At 54.3% G+C, this 20,280-nt stretch overlaps 1 protein-coding gene across 1 annotated transcript in view; it reads right to left on the bottom strand.

Annotated features, from left to right (window-relative positions):
• Positions 1-5,141, bottom strand: part of ABCA3 (ATP binding cassette subfamily A member 3) — a 33,520-nt gene extending 28,379 nt beyond the window's left edge. Inside the window, exon 1 of the mRNA XM_074919776.1 lies at positions 5,082-5,141. The gene's annotated coding sequence lies outside the window, so the exon portion shown is untranslated. The remainder of the gene's footprint in view (positions 1-5,081) is intronic.
• Between the last annotated feature and the right edge of the window lie 15,139 nt (positions 5,142-20,280).

The following is a 20,280-nucleotide window of genomic DNA, read 5'->3' as shown; positions in this document are numbered from 1 at the left end:
GCGCTTGTGGACCCAGGCAGCAGGAGGGCAGCATCCCGCATCCCACCCAGCCAGAAACACAAGGGCAGCTCTCTGTTTCCAGCCTGATGTCGCAACAGCTGGCTTGGCCCCAAACAGGGGAAAGTAACTGTCGTGCTCCCTCTCCAAGGGTCATTACTGACCCATAAAAGCCAGAGCTTGTTTCTGGCACAATCTGTTCCCGGTTGTTGGCATGAACCAAGCTGCAAGAGAGGGAGGTTGCTGTTCAGAAACCCAGGCTGCCAGCATCAGGGGTCCTTTGCGCAGGCAGGGAGCAGCTTTCCTTAAGCAGTGGGAGCACAGGGTCACAGAACTGCAAACACTAGCCTAAGGCCACCAAACTCCTTGCAGCCCATTATTTTAGGACTGGTGAAGATTTCAAGTTGTGCCTCCACTTCCCACAACATTTTGTATCACTAACAGTGCCCTCCCATCAGAAACTCTCCTGGAAGAGGGAAGGATAAGAAAAAGGCAGGGAAGCAGAAGGGAAAGTCGATGCTTGAGGATCATACACCCACGTCCTCTCCATCCTGGGAAGCATCTGCCATCCCTCCAAGCTGTTTTCGTCTTCATTTGCAGTGGTGTTTCCTGACCAAGCACTGCTGTCCCACCAGGACACAGGCTGTGATTACATGCTTGCCGCGAGTCACCCAGCAGCATGGCAGAGAGAAGGGGCAGCCCTGGCACAAGCAGAGCTGCCTGCCCACGCTGCCGGACACGGGGCAGCCCCCAGCTGAGCAGCCCCTCAGCCCTTGATCACGGCAAACCCCCTCTTCCCACAGCGATGGGGCCGACCTGCATCACAGCAGCACCCACCAGACCCACTGCACCCTCCATGAGCAGGCAGCTGCCAGGTTCATCTCCGAGAGCCTGTACTCCAAAGCCTGGCAGCACCGAAAGCCTCCGCAGAGACCAGGACAGACATGCTGCCGACCAGCAACGCTCCAGGAGATGCTCAGCAGCACATTTTCCAGCCCCAGTCAGGATGGTATCAGCTCCTTGGATCCAGCCAGCACCCACCAACCTCAGCCCGGAGTTTAGGGTGCCACAACGAGAGAAGGTTGGCAACCCAGCCTGCCCAACCCTCACTCCTGGATGGGTGACTGGTAAATGCACATTGTGAGCAGAGCACTGACATCTGGGAGCAACTGAGCTGCAGCAAGAGCAAGCAGAAATCCACATCTGTCTGCAGAGAAAGCAACAACTATCCATCCATGATCTGCCCTACGCAACTACCTTGAGCCCTCCAGAAGCATCCTCCTGTCTTGACACGCACCTTCCCATCCCCAAACCAAATCCCAGGTTTATTCTCAGAGTAAAAAAAAAACCCCTCTTTGTCACTTCATGCACAGAAATCAGATTCCTGCCACAGCAAGGGACATCTGTGCTCAAGGACCCTTCTCTGGGCAGAAAAAAACCCAGGGGTGGTCCACCCCTGCAGCCCAGAAAAGCCTGTCGGACACCCCCCTGGGCAGCAAGCAGGGAAGGAACAGCAAAGGTGACTTTCCAACGGTGGCTGCTGCTAGATTTCAGCTTAAACACCTCCAAGCTCATCACAAAGTGGCATGTCTCCAGCTGGCCTCTGGTCCACACATGCCGTGGCAGAAGTGCCACCAGGCTGCCACATGACCCCACAGCAGGTCCCCCAGCCCCACAGACCCACATACCATGGCAGGATCTGACACATCTCCAAATGAGCCCCCCTAGGAGCAGAAACCTTCCTCACACACTCACTTGAAAGGAATCCAGAGCAAATCAAGGGAATCAAACTTCTCACTTGTTTTAAAGACGACAAACACGAAAGGTCAGACTGGAGAAGGCTGCTGCCCTTGCAGAGATCCCACCTCCTGCTCCTGCATCCCTCCTGGACGCTCGCCCCACCGCACCCTCAAACACAACCTGACCCCCGCCCCCTTCCCCGGATCTTACAGTTGCCATGGGGCTGGTACGTCCCTAAGAAAATGTCAAGCAGCTCTTGGGCAACACAAACACTACACAAAGTCAGAAAACCTCATTATTGTCAATAAACTTTTTCCAAGCTTTTGAGTGTTCCAAGAAAACCTGTACTGGACCTTTCACTTGTTGGAAGGTGAGAGAAGGAAGAAGCTCAGCTACAACAGGGCTATTCCGATTCGAGAATAAAAATGGTTTTCCAGGCTTTGGGCATCCACAGAAATGATTTTTTACAACCCAAAAGGGAAAACCCTTTTTTGGAAGGTGCTGCCTGGATCAGCCCCGAGATGCCCGTGACCACAGGCAGTTCAGGCAGCGTCCCCGGCACCCTCTGTCCATGTCGGGACATGTAGGAAAGGAGGGCTGCGCACAGCTGGTTCAAGATGAGCTCAGAGACACTGCTTGTACCTTTCAGGACACCCCACGATGCACTTGCCTACTTGTGTGGCGACAGGCCAGGTTCTCCCCTCCGGAGATGCTCTCCTGTCTGCACTGCGTGCTGCATGGGAGGAATGACTTTCCCAGTAAGAGTTACAAAGATCTGGGCGAAGAGGGAGACAGATCACCACCAGCTACTGGGAGAACAACCCAGTTCCTCTTCACCTCGCTGGAAATACCCTGCTCTCCACCGCTGGCTGCGGTGGGAGAAAGAACCTCCTAAATAAGTGAGCACAGATTCACCTGGCCATCCTCAGGGAGGTCAGCGAGGAAGGAGACCCTCCTGCCTGCCTGCCTACCCGCAGCCCAGACGGGTGGAAGCCAGGCAGGTCCTCGCTGCCGGGCCAGCACCACCATCCCACCGAGCACAGGACGGAGCCATGCCGGGTAATGTGGCAGCAGTGCCAGCTGCCAGCCCAGCGCTCTCCTGCTGGTGGATTTAGATGAGGACAGGCTGAGGATCGGCAGGGATCAAGGCCACAGCATCCCACCTCCTGACCCACTTCCACACTCCTCGTCGCCAAGAGCCGGACATCCCCAGCCACCGTCTCAGCGGAAAGGGCTGGGCGAACCGAGCAAAGGCCACGTGCTCCTGGGAGCTGGCAGTTATTTTAGAGCACTCGCCGCATTTCTGCTCTTCTGATGTCCTGTTCCCATAGAAACGAGGCCTGGAAATGGCAGACGTTGCCTTTTTTTTTTTTTATAAAATCAACGTTTCTCCCCACTGACTTGCAGAAGCACCATGTCATCCCTAGAAGATGAGCTGCAGATCCTGTCGGGCATCTCCATCCCCGTGGCTGTGCCAGGGACTGCACAGTGACCGGGGTGGTGGCATTATATACCCAGCAAGTGCTGTCGGTAACCAGGGGCTTCTCACGCTGCTGCTGGAGCAGGAAATGCCTCTGTTCCGCGTAGCACCCATACTGGAAATTAAAAGCACGAGTACCCATGGCGAGGAGAAGGATTTTTTTTTTTTTAGCCAATGTTTTCAGGAAGAGTGTGTGATTTCTGACGCCTGCATGTCCAGAAAGTCCCGTCTCCTACAGCGGGGTCTTGCAAAAAAGCAACCAGGGCTGGTGGCCACAAGCCTGGCCACAGGAGCTCAGCAGCACACAGCTCTCACTGCTTCTCCCTCTCACCGTTCACAGAGATGCAAGAGTCACAACATAGCCAGACCATAAAAACCCCACCTACCGCAGCATGAGAGGTTCTGCAAACAGAGCAATAAAACTTTCTAGGAGGTTGCAAACCTGGCGGGGTGCAAGGGGCCACTGACCCAGTGCCACCACCAAGTGCACAGGACCCAGGAGTCTCGCAGCCCTCTGCAAAACCAGCCCTCCACTGAGTCCCCTGCAGAGCTGTTTTTTCCCCAGATGGGAACTTCAGACTTTAAAATATAGAAGTAAACACAAACAGCACCAGTGCCAGGACCCACTGGCAGAACCGTGGCCTCAGTTTTGGGCCTGGCCAGTGGCCCAGTGCGAGGCAAGGAAGAGGCCGGTGGGCCCGGGGACCCTGGCAGGCTCCTGGGTGACTGAATCATGTCCACAAGCCCCTGTGCTCAGGCGGCAGCAGGAGGAGGGAAGAAGCTGCTGCATCAGAGCTGGTCATACCCTTTGCTTTAAAAATATCCTTGCACAGTTACACGTAAACAGCCAAACTCTCTGCAGATACAGCAGCCTCATGGATTTGGTAAAGGAACAAGGTCTGGAGCTCGATGGGGGTTTTCTTGTGAGCCCTCGTACAAACCATCCTCTGCCTCTCAGTTGCCACCCGGGCACGCTGCAAGCCCACGTCAAACAACGCCCAGGTGAGCTCCCTCCCCTCGGGGGCTACCTGGGCTTGGGCTGTGCTTGCCGTGGGCTAAGAGCAGACACAGAAATAGCCGGCGAAGCGGTGCTACCACACACCCGAACCCTGGAGACCCGAGCCGCGGCCTGTTTGCCCTCTCAGGAAGCCGCGGCTACCGGCGGCCCCTGCCTGGCCAGAGGCGCCGGGGCGCAGCCGGGTGCCAGCGGGGGCTCGCTCGGGCACTGACACCCTGCAGGAGCCGGTGGCCCACCCCAGGGTGCAGCGGGGAGGGGTGACCCAGGGCACCCCCCTGCGCCAGCCACGGCTGCAAGTTGCCGCCCAGGTCACCGGCAGGGCGCAGCCTTTCTCCCGGGCGGCGGCAGCGACGCGGGCCCGTCCGCGCCCCCCCGGCGGAGTCTGGCAGGGGCGGGCACTGCCTGCGAGGGAGCCGGGCACATGGCCGCCGCCTCCTCCATCCCGCCCCCGGCCCAGCATCCCCGCCGCTCCCCGGGCTGTTCGCGGGGTGGGGGGGGGACACGCCGCGATCCGCATTGGGCACGGCCAGCTCTGACCACCGGGGGCTGCCCGCGCCGGGCCGGCTTCGCCCCGGGACCAGGCGGGCCCCGGCCCCACGCCGCGGGGCGGCACCCACCGGGACCGGGCTGGAGCGCGGAGCCGCTCCCCGGCGCTGCCCCGGCGGCTGCGGCGGGCGGAGCCGGGCCGAGGGCCCTCGGAGGCTGCCGCAGCCGCGGGCGGGGCCGCCCCGCCGACCGGCCGCGGAAAGGCCGCGCTGCCCCCGCGCACCCGCCCCGCCGGGCCGGCGCCCGCCGGCCTCCCCCCGGCCGCGGCGTCCCCCCGCCGGCACGCCCGCATTCACTCACCGGCCCGGGCGGCTCCGGCTCCGGCTGCGGCTCCGGCCCGCGGCCCCGCCCGCCCCGACCGCCGGGACCGGCCCCGCCCCGCCCCGCCCCGCGCACGCGCCGCACCGGCGGGCGGGGCCAGGGCGGGAGGGGGGTGTGCGTCATCGAGTGTGAGTGTGAGTGTGAGTGAGTGAGTGAGTGAGTGAGTGAGTGAGTGAGTGAGTGAGTGAGTGAGTGAGTGAGTGAGTGAGTGAGACAGACAGACAGACCCTGTGTGTGTGTGTGTGTCGGTGTGTCTGTGCACACGTGTGTGTGTTTCACCGTGTGTGTGTGACTCCGTGTGTGTGGGGGGGTGTGTCTGTACCCGCACATGTGTGTGTTTCACTGTGTGTGTGCATCACCCTGTGTGTGTGTGTCGGTGTGTCTGTGTGTGGACGTGTGTGTGTTTCACCGTGTGTGTGTGTGACCCTCTGTGTGTGCATCACCCTGTGTGTGTGTCACTCTGTGTGTGTCGGTGTGTCTGTGTACTCGCACACATGTGTGTTTTACAGTGTGTGTGCATCACCCTGTGTGTGTGTGTGACTCTGTGTGTCAGTGTGTCTGTGTCTGTGCTCACACGTGTGTGTGTGTGCATCACCCTGTGTGTGTGTGACTCTGTGTGTGGTGTCACTCTGTGTGCGTGTCACCCTGTGTGCTTGTGTATCACTATGTGTGCCACTGTGTGTGTGCACATGTGATTCCATGTATGTATGCCACTGTGTGTGCCCATGTGTGCATGTATGCGTGTGCATGCCACTGTGTGTGCATCACTGCCTGTGTGTTACTCTGCACATACACATATACTCTGATGCACAGCAGTGTGTGTATGTGTGCACTGAGGGGTGTGTGTGCACAGGGCACGTACACACGGGTGTGACCGTGCATGTGCACGGGGGTGGTGCATGAGTGCAGGGCACGGCAGAGCTGTGTGTGCATGCACGAGGCACTGTGTGTGTGTGCATGGCTGGGGGAGCGTGTGCGCACACACATGTTCGCATGTGCACACACATGCATGTGAGCACGTGTCCCAGGGCAGAGCTGCCCAGGAGTGCCTGCGGGAACCCCGCTGCCTGTAGAGTGTGCCAGGGGGTGTGGGTGTGCCAGGGGCCCACGCGTGTGCGTGTGCAGGGGACTGTGCGTGTGCAAGGGGCTGCGCGTGTCCGTGACACAGGCTCACGCGCTCTGTCGGGGCCGTGCACGGGTCTCTGGGCCCTCTCTGGTTCCCGACGCACGGTCTGTGCCGCTGTGTCCCTCCGTCCGTCCCGATCCCGGCCGGCAGCACTCCACACCGTGCCCTGCCCCGGTGTTTGGGAACACGGGCCAGCTGCGGCCCCGGGCGGCTGGGCAGCGTGCGTGGGAACGCCGCGCTCTGGGGCCACTTGGCTGCCGAGTGGCACCTTCCAGATAAGGATGAAAGTGCCGGCAGTGAGGGGGCTCGTTGGCCGGAGGCTGGCAGCCCCGCCTGGCCCCGCCAGCCCTGCCCGCGCCCGCGGCTGGCTGCCAAGCTGGCAGGTGAAGGGGCTGGAGGAACAAGCCCGGCTGCGGATGCCGGGAACACCAAAGGGGGGGAAGTTTGCTGTGGGCATGTTACGGGAGAGGGAGGAGGAAGAGAAGGGTGGGGAGAGGGGACGGGGACAAAGACACAACAAGGGGCGTGGGGTCCCCCTTGGGCAGCTGCCTGGTGCTATGAAGTGTCTGGGGGCCTTTGGGGTGCCATGGTGACCCTCACCCCCTCGAGGCCTTGGCAGGCAGGGGAACAGGGGAGGCTCGAGCCGTTGCCTTTCTCTACATAAGAAAGCAAAGCAATTTTTGGGGGGGTCTCCATTTAGATGAATGCTGCAGTGATGGCTTTGAGTCTGACCGCTTTGGAGACCATCTTCTCCTACCATCTTTTCATCTTTGTTGGCGTGGGCTTTCATAGTCACCCACCGTGCCCTGGCTGGCCCCTGGGGAAGGAGAAAATAAGCTAAGAAACAGAACCGGGGCAAGGGTGAAGCTGTCTCAGCAAAGGAGGGAGGGAAGCAGCTGGATCAGCTTTAAAAATAGCCCCCTACAAACAGAGAGTGACACCCCATGATTGCACTGCCAGGAGCCATCACCGCCTCGGTGACTTCGCTCCTGTCACCAGCAAAAGCTGAGGTTTGGCTTCCCTGGGGCACCCAGAGCAAGTCACAACCATGGGTCTGGCCCCGTAACAGTCGCCCATCGGGTTTCTCCCCGCTGGCCGCACTCTGCCTGGAGCGTGCTGGTGCTGCGCTGGACGGGGTGGCCACAGAAGGAGCGTCCCCACTGTTTGGCCTGTGCGCGGGTCCCCCCTCCCACTGGGCTGCACTGGGAGATGCACAGACCCGGCCGTCACCTGCAGAGCCATAGCCCGGAGCTGTGTCCCCGTCCGGCCTCCGCTCGTTCCACAGACACCAGCAGAGCTGAAGCCCATCTGCCAGGGGCAGCCAAGCTGCCGCCAGACCACAGCAAAGCTTTCCCCCTCGCGTTCCAGGGCTAAGGGGCAGGAAGGAGCCAGACCAGCTCAGTGCGTTGCCACCCCTCAGCAGAGCCACACGTGCGCTTTGAAATGTGAATAATGCAGGTTGGCGGGGCGTGGGGATGGCACGTGCCTTCCCACCCAGAGTAGTCTGGCGGACGGCTCGTCATCGCTACGTTTGCCTTGTCCCACTGCTTGTCACCATGTTGCACAGCGTCCTGCTGCCTCCGCGGTGGGAATGGTGTGACGGAAGCCTCGCCCTGGCTCTGCGCCCCGGCGCTGGCCACAGCGTGGGGGCCCGGGGCCCGTCTCGGACGATGCCTGCAGCCAGCAGCACAGTCATAGGTGGCCATGGTCCTGGGGAGGATCTGGGACAGTCGGTGCCTGCGGTGACTCGCCAGAGCCTCATGTCAGCCCCGGGCTGAGCCACCCATCCACACCCCTGCCTGAGCCCCGGTTTGATCCTCCGCAATTACAGCCGCCTCTGTTCTCCCTGTGACCTTCCCTGTTGCCTCATGCAGTTCCTCTCCGTGTCTGCCTTTGAAGGAAGCTAAGCGATCAGATCAAAACAAAAGTCTTGCCAAAGAAAGTATTTACAGGCTTCTCGTGGCTCCTAGAACAGAAGATGGGGGATGTTGCAACGAGTCACAGTGGCATCTCGGTGACTCAGCTTGCACCTGGGACAGGCACCATGGAGGAGGGGTGGGGGGGACTGAGCAGGGACACAGGAGAAACCCACAGGACGCTGCCAGAAAAGGGCAGCCGGTATCAGGCAGCTCAGGAGTGCTTGCCTGGGGGATGGCCCTCTCTTGAGATCTCCCATCACTCTCTTATCAGCATCTGAAAGGAGCAATCAGCCCCTGTGCTGGCGGGCCGAGCCTGCCAGCCCCATTCCTGCTACCTGCTGGTGGTTTGGGTGTCCCCGAGATGACTGGCTGTAGCCGTACCCCACCACCTTCCCTTGCTGGCTGTTGTTACCTCCGTGTCCCAGGGAGTTATTCCCAGGGTGCTGGGGCCACCCATCACCAGCAGCAGGGATGCCCATCACACGGTTTCAGACCATCTACCTGGTTCAGAAACCCCAGCCCTGCCCGCCCCACACCTGTTTTCAGGGTTAAACCTGTTTTAAAGATGCTGCTGGCATCAGGAAACCAACTTATCTACCCACTGAGGCAACGACTCCCCTTCACCATTCAAACAACATCCAAAATGCAGGCCAGGTTGGCAGAGGTGCTGCAGGGGGGACATGCCAGTGAGTCCCCAGGGCTGCCATGCCAGCTCAGACACAGGGCCTGGACTCCTCACCTCACCTCCTGTAGCCAGCAGCAGAATGCAGATGTTGGGAGGAGGAACATTGCTAATAATTTCTCCTTCAGTTCCTCTGCTTTCCCAACAGCCCTCCTGCCCCAGTGTGGGAGGAGTATCTGGGCAAGGACTTTGGCCGGTGTTCACCACCACCACTGCCTTTGTGCCACCACCTCTGCGTGGCTCCCTGCTCTCCATCCCACGCCCCTGCTGCCCTGCTGCTCCCTGCCAGCGCAGGAGGGAGCGTGAGCAGTGCAGACACCCCGTAATGCCCAGCAGCACCTTCCTCTGGGGCAGCCGGTGGCTTGGGGACATGCAGTGAGGGCTCCCCTGGACACCCCACCCCATGAGCCACTGGGCCAGGGACAAACACACCACCTTGTGCTGAGAGCATTCCCTGTCTTGCCCTAGTTTCTTCCCACTCACTGCAGTGCTGGGTGGTGCAATCCTGGGACTGGCATTTTTTACCCTCAAGAGCCACCACCCAGGAGTGAAACAAACACCAGGATGATGGTTCCCATGAAAGTGGGGGAGCAGATCCAGCACCTTCTGCTCCCCCAGACTCACCAGAAGAGCCCTGCTCCTGCCTACTCCCAGCGCCAGTAGCACACACAGCCACACAACCCCCTGCCCTCCTCCTGGGCGTTATCAGCAGTGCAATGCCAAGGGTTCATTGCTGCAGACTGGGAGTGTGTGTGTGCACACAAATGCTCCAGCCCTCACCGGCCATGTGCAGAGGGATCAGCCAGACGGGCTCGGAACAACCATTTTTCTTGAGAACGCCGGCTGCATAAAAGCAGAAGGGATGAGGTTCCCAGCTGGTCTTATTCTAGGGAAAGATGTGTGCTTGTTGCTTCCCAGGCAAGACCCAGAGGGCTGCCGCAGCTCGTCCTCCCGGGCACCTGCAGCACCAGCGCGGTGGTGAAGAGGTGCGGCTTGTCCTGCCTGCGAGACCACCGCGGGGCTTGGGGAGGAGAGGCTGTTCCCCCATGCCCGGCGACAATGAAGCCACCTTGCTGCCTTGCCCCGGGTGCAGATGCTTGTTGGGGCAAGGACTAGATCCCTCGGGCTCCTTTTCTCTGGGGGTGGATTCCCTCTTCCCTTGCCCCCCAGGGCACGCCGGCTCGAAGCCCCACAGCCTTGGCTGCCAGACTGGAGTCTCCCGGTGTGTCCCTCTGCTCTGGAAGTTCTGGGGAGATGTGCAGGGAAGACGGATTCCTCTTGCAGTGCTCAGACACAGGAAGATTTCCATGGGTTGGGAAGTTTGGCACAGCAGGAAGCTTTCCAGGATCCCCTGCTGCTCTTCCCAATCCCTGCCCTCCTCGAAGTGCGATTCCCCTGGCAGGGCTCTGCAGGGAGTTGGTGCAGTCTCTGACCACACCAGCCTCCTGCAGTGTCCCTGCTCTGTCCCCGTGTCCCCGCTGGGGGTTACAACGCCCTTGATAGGCCCCAGTCACCACCAGCAGGGAGGAGACATGGCTGGAAGCATCTGCTACCACTGCTCCTCCGTGCCTGGGTAAGCATCCCGCTGAGATCAGAGAGGTGACAGACAGAGCTCGGGAGGCAGCACAGCCCAGGACCCGCACAGACAGGCTCTGTCTGCACTGCCCAGCTGCTGCCCGAGGGCAGGCCAGTTGTCCCTTCACCCCAGAGAGGCAGCCAGTGTCCCCATGGCCACTTCTCGCGGGTGTGCAGGCAGCCCTCCAGGGTCTTGCTGGATTGGAACTAGTGGTTTGGAGCTGAAAGCTCCCAAGGGCCCTCCTGGGACTGTTAACACCACTGTGCAAGCAGCATCACTTCACTTCAGGATCAAAGAGGTGTGTAAATGCAAAGGAATAGCCTCCTTTCATTAAAAGCAACTTAAGAACTGGCAGCTTTGGGCACTCTGTCAAGCTTGTAGATCTCTGCCAGCAGATAAATACAGTAAGTCACAGGCTTGGGCTGCTGGTGGCCATGTTGGGAAGCCAGGGGTGAGAGAAGGGAGAAACAGATGAGCTGACACCAAGGGAACCCCCAGAGGAGATAGCAATATTTCTGTTGCCACCCCTGCTGCTTGCACGTTCCCAGTGGGCACAGCAGCATGGACCATCCTCAGCACACAAAGGCCAGAAGGAGATGGGTCTTGCTCTAAAAGTTAGACATTTTCCTCTTCCAAGACCAATGGACAATTAAAAATTCACCTAAAACACTGCTTTAGAGGAAGCTGGATCCAGGGCTGGCAGTGCTGCTGGCTTAGCGAGGGTGGGCAGGTTGCTGGCTACATGAGTTGGATTTTGACTTGGAAAAAAACCTAGAGAACCTTTTGGGATAGAGGGAGCATCTCCAGGAAAGATGAGCTCTGGCTAAAAGAAAACAGAGTTGGGGTGCTAGCACTTAAAATGAAAACCATCATAGGAGGGGCTTTAAATCGAGGACAGTGGGTGAGATGAGTGGCAGTGGGGCAGGGAACCATCCAGAGTTAAATTCATAACTCTGTCCCTTCAGTAAAGGCATGACAAAGCCAGAAAAAAGGGACATTAAAAAAGCAGGCTGCTAGGACCAGATCAAATGCTCTGAGATGGCTGTGGTCCTGGTGGGGATGGGAGAGCAGCCTGGTTTAGATAAAGATAAGGCATCAGTGAAACCCCAGGGCCATAAACTGGGAAAATACTCCGTGAAGTGTCACTGAGTGCTCTCCCCCAGCCTCTACACTCTTTCCCAGGCATTGGCTGACGGCAGGATCCTGGGCTAGATGGAGCCTTAGTGTGACCTGGTATGGCCGGGCTTGTGCTTGAACAACTCTTGATTTAGATCTCAGCAACAAGCAGACCCACGCTCACAGTCTGAGGGAGCACCAGTCTGCCAGCGACCATCACTTAGGCAAACTCAGCGTCCCCCTCAGGGGCTGCCGTGCCATAAAATGGGTGAAAAAACACTGCAGGCTTGTCTATCCTTGCCAGAAGGTACTACATAAAATAAAGAAATTGAGTGGAAGAAGTGAAAATCAAATACAGAGGAAAGTACTTGCAAACAATAGGGCAACACCGTCTAGCTGGTGTGGGCGTGTGGCTCCTAGCTAAAGAGGTTGTAATGCAATACCACGGTGAACCCGCGGGAGGATGGTTTAACAGCAAAGCGAGCTAGCCAAAATACAAATGAGTAGTAAAATTAAAATTAATAAAATGACAGAAAATAAAAATTGTTCAAAACCTAGCATTTCCATTTTCAAAGCAAGAAAACAGCAAGAAGCAAAAACCCCCACAAGTTAAAAAACACATTCACACAGATGAAAATATATTTTGAGCATTATTTGCTTACCACGTAAAAATTCTCACCAGTGTATTTTTGCAAGGCCATCAGAAGCTTGAAGCCTGCTGGAAACCCACTGCAGCTGGCGGGGAACAGGGCTGGCACATGCTCGGGCAGAGCCTGCACCCGCAGCAGGATGGAGGCAGAAGGTTCCCAACCTCCTCAGCACTGGGGAGGAGGTGGCAAAGCCAAGCTAATTTTTAGAAAAGGGCCCACAGGGATCTAGAAAACTCTGTGACTTTAAACCTGGCTTTGGTACCAGGAAAATTTTCTGAAAGACGGAAGAAAAAATGGCATTAGAAAGTGTGGATAAACACGCTATGTGTGTCTGGCATGGGTTTGAGAAGGGAAGTCTTGCTAGAATTGCATGGAAGGTGTAAATAATGGTGAATCAGATGATATATAAACAACAATTTTTGCAAAACTTTTACAAAAATATGTCTGCAAAAGCTCCTCAGGATGTTCAGGTGGATTAACAGTGAGGTTTTGCTTGTAGATGAACTGCTTAAAAGTTAGGAGACAAGAGTAGGAATAAATGGAGAGGATCTGTGCCAGACCCGTGCTAGTCAATACACGCATAAAAGAGAGCAGATCTTGCTGATGCTGTACAGTAAAGAGCTGGAAAGGGATTGCATGATGTCAAGTGGCTGAGCAGACAGACATCAAATGCAATTCAGTATAATCAAATTCAAGGCAATGTAAAAGTAACCTTTTACTCAAAAGTAAAAGTAACCTCTTACATACTTTATAAGCGTGTGTATGCAGTGATGGGCTCTAAATGCGCTTTGTTGTTCAGGAAAGAGACACCAGAATACTTGTGGGTGCTTGGCCTGCACGCTCTGCTTTGGTAACCAAGGGAAAAGGGGTTAGGAAGGAATTGCTGGGGTTGCGGTGATGTGCAAGCACGGCTAGGGCGGCGGGCAGAGCCAGGGCAGTGAGGCAGGGAAGCAGCTGGGCAGGGCCGCGGAGCAGCTCCCACGGGGGAAGAGCCTCAGTGCACGCTGCAGCCTGGCAGGGCCACGGGGAAGGGACCTGGTAAGTGGTCACTAAGAGGGGAAAAAAGAGAGAATATTTTCATTTCCTAGAGCAGAGCTTCAAGGAACAGCACAGGGATGGATCTCGTTTAAAACAACGGGAAGCACCTTTCAAACCCTGCATTGCTGCGTTGTGGGAGGCTGCCTCTGCTGCGGAGAGCAAGAGTGCAAATGGATTCAAAAGGGAACAGGAGAGTGCTCAGAGGATTGGTTTGCTGGGACTGCAGCAAGTCCAAGATGCTCCCAGGCCACTCCTGGGTGATGAGGACAAGGACAAGATCCCTGTTGCTTGCTCTCTCAGCCTCTGAACAGTCTCACATCTTCCCACCCCGGCCTTACCCCACTGCATCTGAGCTGGGCACCCCAGCCTGGTGGCACTTCCCAGTGTCCAGAGCCTGGTACCTGCCCCAGGACCAGTCACAGGTGCTCCCCAATTCCTCACTCCCCTCCTGTGTGCCCTGGCAGCCCTTTGGGACACCAGCAGTGCCTGAGCAGCTCTGGGTCAAGAGCTTCCATGCTCACTTGTGGAACCTGAGAGCCTAAAAGTTCAAAGCAGCAAAGCCTGACCTCAGGACTTGCTCTGTCCTGTTCTCTAGGGGTTCTCCAGGAGCTGTTCCCCCTCTGTAGCCCCAAATCCAGACTGGTTTTCAAGGTTTGAGGCAGGAAAGAGGGAGCAAATTCCTGCTGAAGTGGGACTAGGCGGAAGGTGTGATGCCCACAGACACAATCTTCTACAGTGTAACTGCAGGCACCCAGCTCGCCCTGATGCACTTCTGCTGCAAATTACCAGTTATGAGGTGGAGAAAATTGCTATCTCTTTCCCCTTTCATCCATTTATTATGGCTTTCCTTTTTATTGCTAATTATTACTTTCAATACACCACTGAAGCAGGGTGGGAGTTTCTCTTCTGTGATGCTAGCTCGGTGGCTCTTAGAAATAAATCTTTAAAAATTGTCTTTTTCCACAATTTTCTGTCTGCCTTTTCCCATTTTTTCTCAGAGTTTTTCTTGTCTTTATGGGGTTTGACTCTTTAAAGCGCATTTTTGTTTACTGAATGGATTAGTCTCTGCCCAAATTGAATGTAATCAGGTCATGATCATTGTTCCCTTGGCAACCACCAACGAAATTATAGAGCTATGATCATGAATTAACACTGTTTCAAAAAGTTTAAAAAACCACCCGAAAATGGTAACTGCAAAGCTTAATAAATCATTGCTGAAACAAGGCATTCACAGTGGTGCTGTCACCATGGAGGGCTTTAGTAAAATGATCATTGATCTTGACTCAATATCTAGGGGAAGAAAAAATACCACACATCAGTCTGTAAAGGTAAATTCAAACCAATTTCATGAAGAAGGATGGCTTCTTTTCTGTCAAAATCTGAGGGGATGCTTTTGTTAACAAAGAAACTGCCATCTACACCTGTATGGGGTGCTGGTAGACCTGAAAAGGTGGTTGTGCAGTGAGGAGTGAGTTAAGGTAAGCTTAGTTCAGCACATCCCTGCCACTGCCTACACTGCCAGGGAAAAATGAAAAAGTGATCGTAGAGTGTGGTGTCCTGATGAATGTGGCAGGGAGGAATGTGAGAACCTGGCCAACCTGCCCTGTCTCTTCTGACAGCATCACATGCTTCAAAGAAAAATCCCAGCAACAGGCTGCAGAAACCAAACTGAACATGTGTCAAGCCTCCCATTGTCATTCTGCAGTTTTGGCTTTGCCGGGACTCTTCCATGTGCTTAGTGAATGTTAGAAACAGGCTCTGATCTAACATTTTGCATTTGGAGAGATTGGGAAGGAGCGACCAGCCCACGGCAGGATGAGGTCTGTACAGAATCCCTTGTCTGGAGGCACCTCTTCCAAGCCCCAGAGCTCTATGCTGGGCTCACACACGAGGCTGATATCCCGTGTATTATTTTATTCTACCTTTCACCCCTGCTCTCCTCACCAGCCGTACACCAAGCTCATTCCCCACTAGGCTTTTGTGAGAGCAGCTCCTGCCACTTGGTTCTTCATCGCATGAACTGTCACTTTCCAGTTCCCCTTTGCTCCTGTTCACACCCCACAGTTGTGGTGTTCCCAGAATCAAATGCTGAGTTCTGCACTTGGGCCACAGCAACCCCCAGCAGCGCTACAGGCTTGGGGAGGAGTGGCTGGAGAGCTGCCAGTCAGAGAGGGACCTGGGGGGGATTGATAATAAGCCAGCAGTGTGCCCAGGGGGCCAAGAAGGCCAATGGCATCCTGGCTTGTATCAGCAATAGCGTGGCCAGCAGGGACAGGGAAGGGATCTTACCCCTGTACTTGGCACTGATGAGGCCGCCCCTCGGTGAGTGGGTTCAGTTCTGGGCCCCTCACCCCAAAAAGGCCATTGAATGACTCGAGCGTGTCCAGAGAAGGGCAACGGAGCTGGGGCAGGGTCTGGAGCACAGGTCTGCTGGGGAGTGGCTGGGGGAACTGGGGGGGTTTAGTCTGGAGAAGAGGAGGCTGAGGGGAGACCTCCTGGCCCTCTGCAACTCCCTGACAGGAGGGTGCAGAGAGGGGGGATGAGTCTCTGGAGCCAAGGAACAAGTGCCAGGACAAGAGGGAATGGCCTCAAGCTGCCCAGGGCAGGGTCAGGCTGGCTCTGAGGAAGGATTTCTGTGCAGAAGGGGCTGTTGGGCGTTGGAATGGGCTGCCCAGGGCAGGGGGGGAGTCCCCATCCCTGGAGGGGTTGAAGAGTCAGTTGATCCAGCGCTGAGGGATCTGGTGGAGTTGGGAGTGGTTAGGGTGAGGTTCATGGTTGGACTGGAGGAGCTTCAAGGTCTTTTCCAGCTGATGATTCTGGGATTCTGTGGTGTTTGGGTGGCTCACTGGGACTTAAAAAACTCCATCATTACCCATGAGACATTCTCTGGGACAAGGAACTCCATGTCCCCAGGCACATGCCTAGCCTACCCCTTCAACCCCTGAGCCGCAGGGCCTCGTGTGCTGGGCACCTCCCCAGGCAAACCTCGGTCTCAGTCCTCCGGAAGGGAAAGGTCCAAGCCCCGCTATGCTTCTTTAGGATCATGTATTGGTGCATGGCTGAGGTTTATTGTTGGGGAAGGCAGCTGCCCTGCTGACAAATCGATTGAAGAAGAGTTTGACCTGACAAGATTCAGGTGTACCCTTGAGATAGGGAAGCTTTGCTTAAAGCAAATAACTTTCAAGGAGCTGCAGACTACACAGCAGGATGAAGCAAGCAGGAAGGAAACTGATAAAGGTTATCCAATGAGAATGTTAAAAACAACTTTTTGGCCAATTATACTGTAACACTCTGGCACCTGAAATATATAAAAATGCATGGTTTTAGTAATAAAAATCAGCCGTTTGTTCACCCATGTGAATGTGTGTGTGTGTCACTTTGTCCATCTCTACGGCGACATCTGGTGACCCCGACGTGCCACAACGGTGCAACAAGGCCGAGATCACGGTTTGGCAAGGACCAGATTTGGGATTCGGGACTTAGCAAAGGTGAGCTGGGCTGCAGGATGATGTGCAGCAGAGCCGGAGCCCGGTGAAGCTGAGAGCGGTGGGAATCTGCCTGCTCCGGACCTGAACTTTGACACCTGATAAGATGAGCCACCGGGAACAGGACTAGAGCCACGGGCCAGCACTTAATGAAAGAGGAAACAATCCTGTCCACGTGGAAAGCATTACATAGCCGTAAAGGTGTTAAGGCTAGTAAATACGGGCTAAGGCGAAGGCTCATTTGGAGTAAAATGCACGGATTTGAAGCCACAGCTGCCACAGCATTTAGTGTATCAGCGTGGTGAGAAGTATGGCAAAAATTATGGGATGCAATCTCTAATGGGTCAATGCATCAGAATTGGCTACTGCTTGGCAGCTGCTGAGTGAGCCTCTAAAAGAATAGAAAGCAGAGCGGGACGGTAAGGAAAGGGAACTTGAGGCAGCAGCTGTTGAGAGAAAGAAAAAATGCTCTGATAAAGACCACGACATAGAAGCTGTAACAGAGAAAATGGGAGCGTTACAGCTCCCTGTGGAGCCTAATTTGTCTAATTCTTCAACTAAAGATCTAAATAAGAAACAAAACAAATCCCCCAGTTACCTATCATCTGCTGATCAGATGAAAGTTGTGAACACCTGGAACTCACCAAAAGACTATTCCAATTGATTCAACTGTAAAACTGCTCAGCAGCTAGAAGAATTTGCTAATAAAGGCAAACCTACTGTACCCAGTGCCCCCCCTGTGGGAGAAGAGGAGTTCCAGTTACCTCACTCCTACGCGTGCTCCTTTGCCAAACGTTGAGGACAGTGATGAGGAAGAGGAGATAGTAACCTCCCAAATAATGAGGCAATCAGGAGGTCCTGATTGCTGCCCAAACCCTCAGAAAAAGATGGCACTACCCTGGACTTTGCCCCCCGCCACTGTGACTGTTACACCACAACATCCAACTCAGTTCTGGGCACAGGTCAGGAAAAAGGCAGCTGAAGTAGGAATTGGGATCTAGTTGAAAAATTTGATCTCCTCCATGAGAGTGGCTCCAACTTGGGGCTGTGTGAATCAATAGCGTATCCCGTGTTCAAAGCTATACCTGGTCCGGGGCAAAGGGATGATCATAACCCATTTTCCTGGAAGGTTTTGCAAGATTTACAAATGGAGTCTGCAAAAATTTGGCATTAACTCCCCCGAAGTCATGCAATTGATACAGATAAATAAATACAGATATGTTGTGCCCCTACGATATTACTCATCTCGCCCAGATTTTATTTCAACCAATACAATTCATGGTGTTTCAGTCAACTTAGAGACAATTAGCTGGAAGTCCGCTATAGAGAATATGCAGTTACCACAAGGAGACCCAAGGCAAGGGACTGGGGTAGATATTCTTACAGGCACAGGCGGTGTTTTCTCAAATCCACAAGTACAAGCACAGTGGCACCCAATGTTGCTGGAGCAGTCCCAGTGACTTGGAATGTCAGCATTAATAAAGACAATAGAATTAGGAGCACCAAACCACAAATGTTACCATTAGACAGGGGCCGAAGGAGCCATCCTTACAATTAGTGGAAAAAATTTCTGCTGCTTTAGAAAAACAAGTAGACGATGACAGACTGTGGCAGATATTGTGTAAGCAACTGGCAAAAGATAATGCTAATGAGGACTGGCAAAAAATTATTGAAGCTCTGCCTGGAGATCCCTCTGTACCTGATATGGTTGCTGCCTGCCCTAAAGTTGGCACTGTTGTTATAATCAAATGAGACAGTTTTAAATATAAATATATTTTTAATAGAGTTCAATTGATTTAGGGTGAGAAACAATAGACAAAGCAGCGCTGGGTGTGCCGGGAGTCTCCGCTCCACCAAGACACACACCAAGTTCTAAAAAGCAGCATCTTTTATACTCCTGTACCACTGTCTTAACCAATCCTCTCTTGTCAGACGATTGTCCTGCTCTTTCTCCATTGGATCCTTTGAATAGTCTCGAAGTCTTGGTCTCTTGGTGCGTTTTTCTCCTACTGGATCTTTTAAAAGCCTCATGATCACATCTTTTGGCAGGCTTTTCTTCAAGCAGCAGTTACATGTTATCTCTAGGTGATGAGGTTTCCGAGAAGCGGTTTACCTATCAGCTCTAGGTGATGAGGTTTCCGAGAAGTAGTTACATTTTTCCAACCGAATGGCATACTTTATATTTTATCCATATATATTCAAACATCCATTGTAATATAGGTTATAGTAATTGCAAATCGTTTCAAAACCCACACAGGGCACCATATTCTATTTTTACAATACTTTAGACAGTAGGGTTTAACATTTACAGATCATTCAAACCTATCGTACCCGCCTTGCTTAACTTAGCAAATTAGTTACAATAGTTTATTACACTGTGGAGCATAAAGTGGCTGCATGTGCTAGTTTGAAAACAAACTAGTGGGAGACACCAAGTCAGAATAACAATTTTATAGGGAAATAAACAAAAAAGGAAAATAAAAATTAAAAAAAAAAAATATAAAGGCAGATAACACTGCGTTAAACTAACAGAGTCAGGATACAACCTGACACCCTGTTAATCAGGGCGGTGGTAGCAGTCTGGTAGAATGGTGGCTGCAGTCCCCCCGAAGCGGTGATCCTGTAGAAAGAAGATCTGCTCTTCCTCAGAAAAGTCCAGTGGTGGCTAAGTAGCTCCTGTCCTCTGGAAGTCCGGTGGAAAAGAGAGCGTCTCTGGTATTCAGAATCTCAGGTTATATCCAGGATGGAATGCTGGTTTTCTCCCTCTGGGTGGAGCATCTCACAACGGGATAAGGAGTCATGCTGCACTGCATTGATGGGCCAAGAGCAGAAAGATAGTCTGGCGGGGGGAGGAGGCAAGGAAACACTGCCCCACCTGATTTCAACAGCTCATGAGGATGGTAATAAAATACACGGCAACCCAGGACACTGCACTAGCTACGGCCATGAAGGCTAAATCAGCTCTCGAGTGCTTTGGATGTGGGCAGGAGGGACACGTTAAAGCAAATTGCCCTGCTAAACAAAAAAATCCAAGAAAATCTGCCAGCAATTCCGCAGGACTAACCTGCAGCTGCTGTGGAAAAATAGGGCACTTTGCCAAACAATGTTGGTCCAGATTTCATGTCAGCGGACAATCTCTTCAGGGAAACAACAAGAAGAGTGCGATAGGGCACCCAGGATCACCACTTCCCTCCAGCAACCCCTTCCTGAGAGCCACCCAGGTGAGGTGCCCTTATGCAACCGTCTCTTAGGGAAAACCATGGATCAGCAGGACTGGATGTGTCTACTGCCGACACAGTAACCATTTCGGCCAAAGACATCGTTAAAGTACCGTCAAGAGGCAAAAGGACCTATAGGGTGAGGGTTGAGTGCCCCATTGATCGGAAGGTCTAGCCATACTTTAAATGGGTTGTGTACGTGGGAATTATCGATGCTGGTTATACTGGGCAAATTGGTGCTATGATTTCTACTCCTTATCCGCCTGTAACCATTCCCAAAGGAACTCGAATTGCTCAGCTTGCACCATTTTTGAGCTGTGTTCCCAAAACAGAACGTCAGGAGTGACATGACGGAGGATTTGGGTCCA

The sequence above is a fragment of the Athene noctua genome, chromosome 15, assembly GCF_965140245.1.
Source record: "Athene noctua chromosome 15, bAthNoc1.hap1.1, whole genome shotgun sequence".
In the NCBI taxonomy this organism is placed as follows: domain Eukaryota; kingdom Metazoa; phylum Chordata; class Aves; order Strigiformes; family Strigidae; genus Athene; species Athene noctua.
The sequence above is the reverse complement of the archived record's forward strand: the minus strand, read 5'-3'. Positions and strand labels throughout refer to the sequence as shown.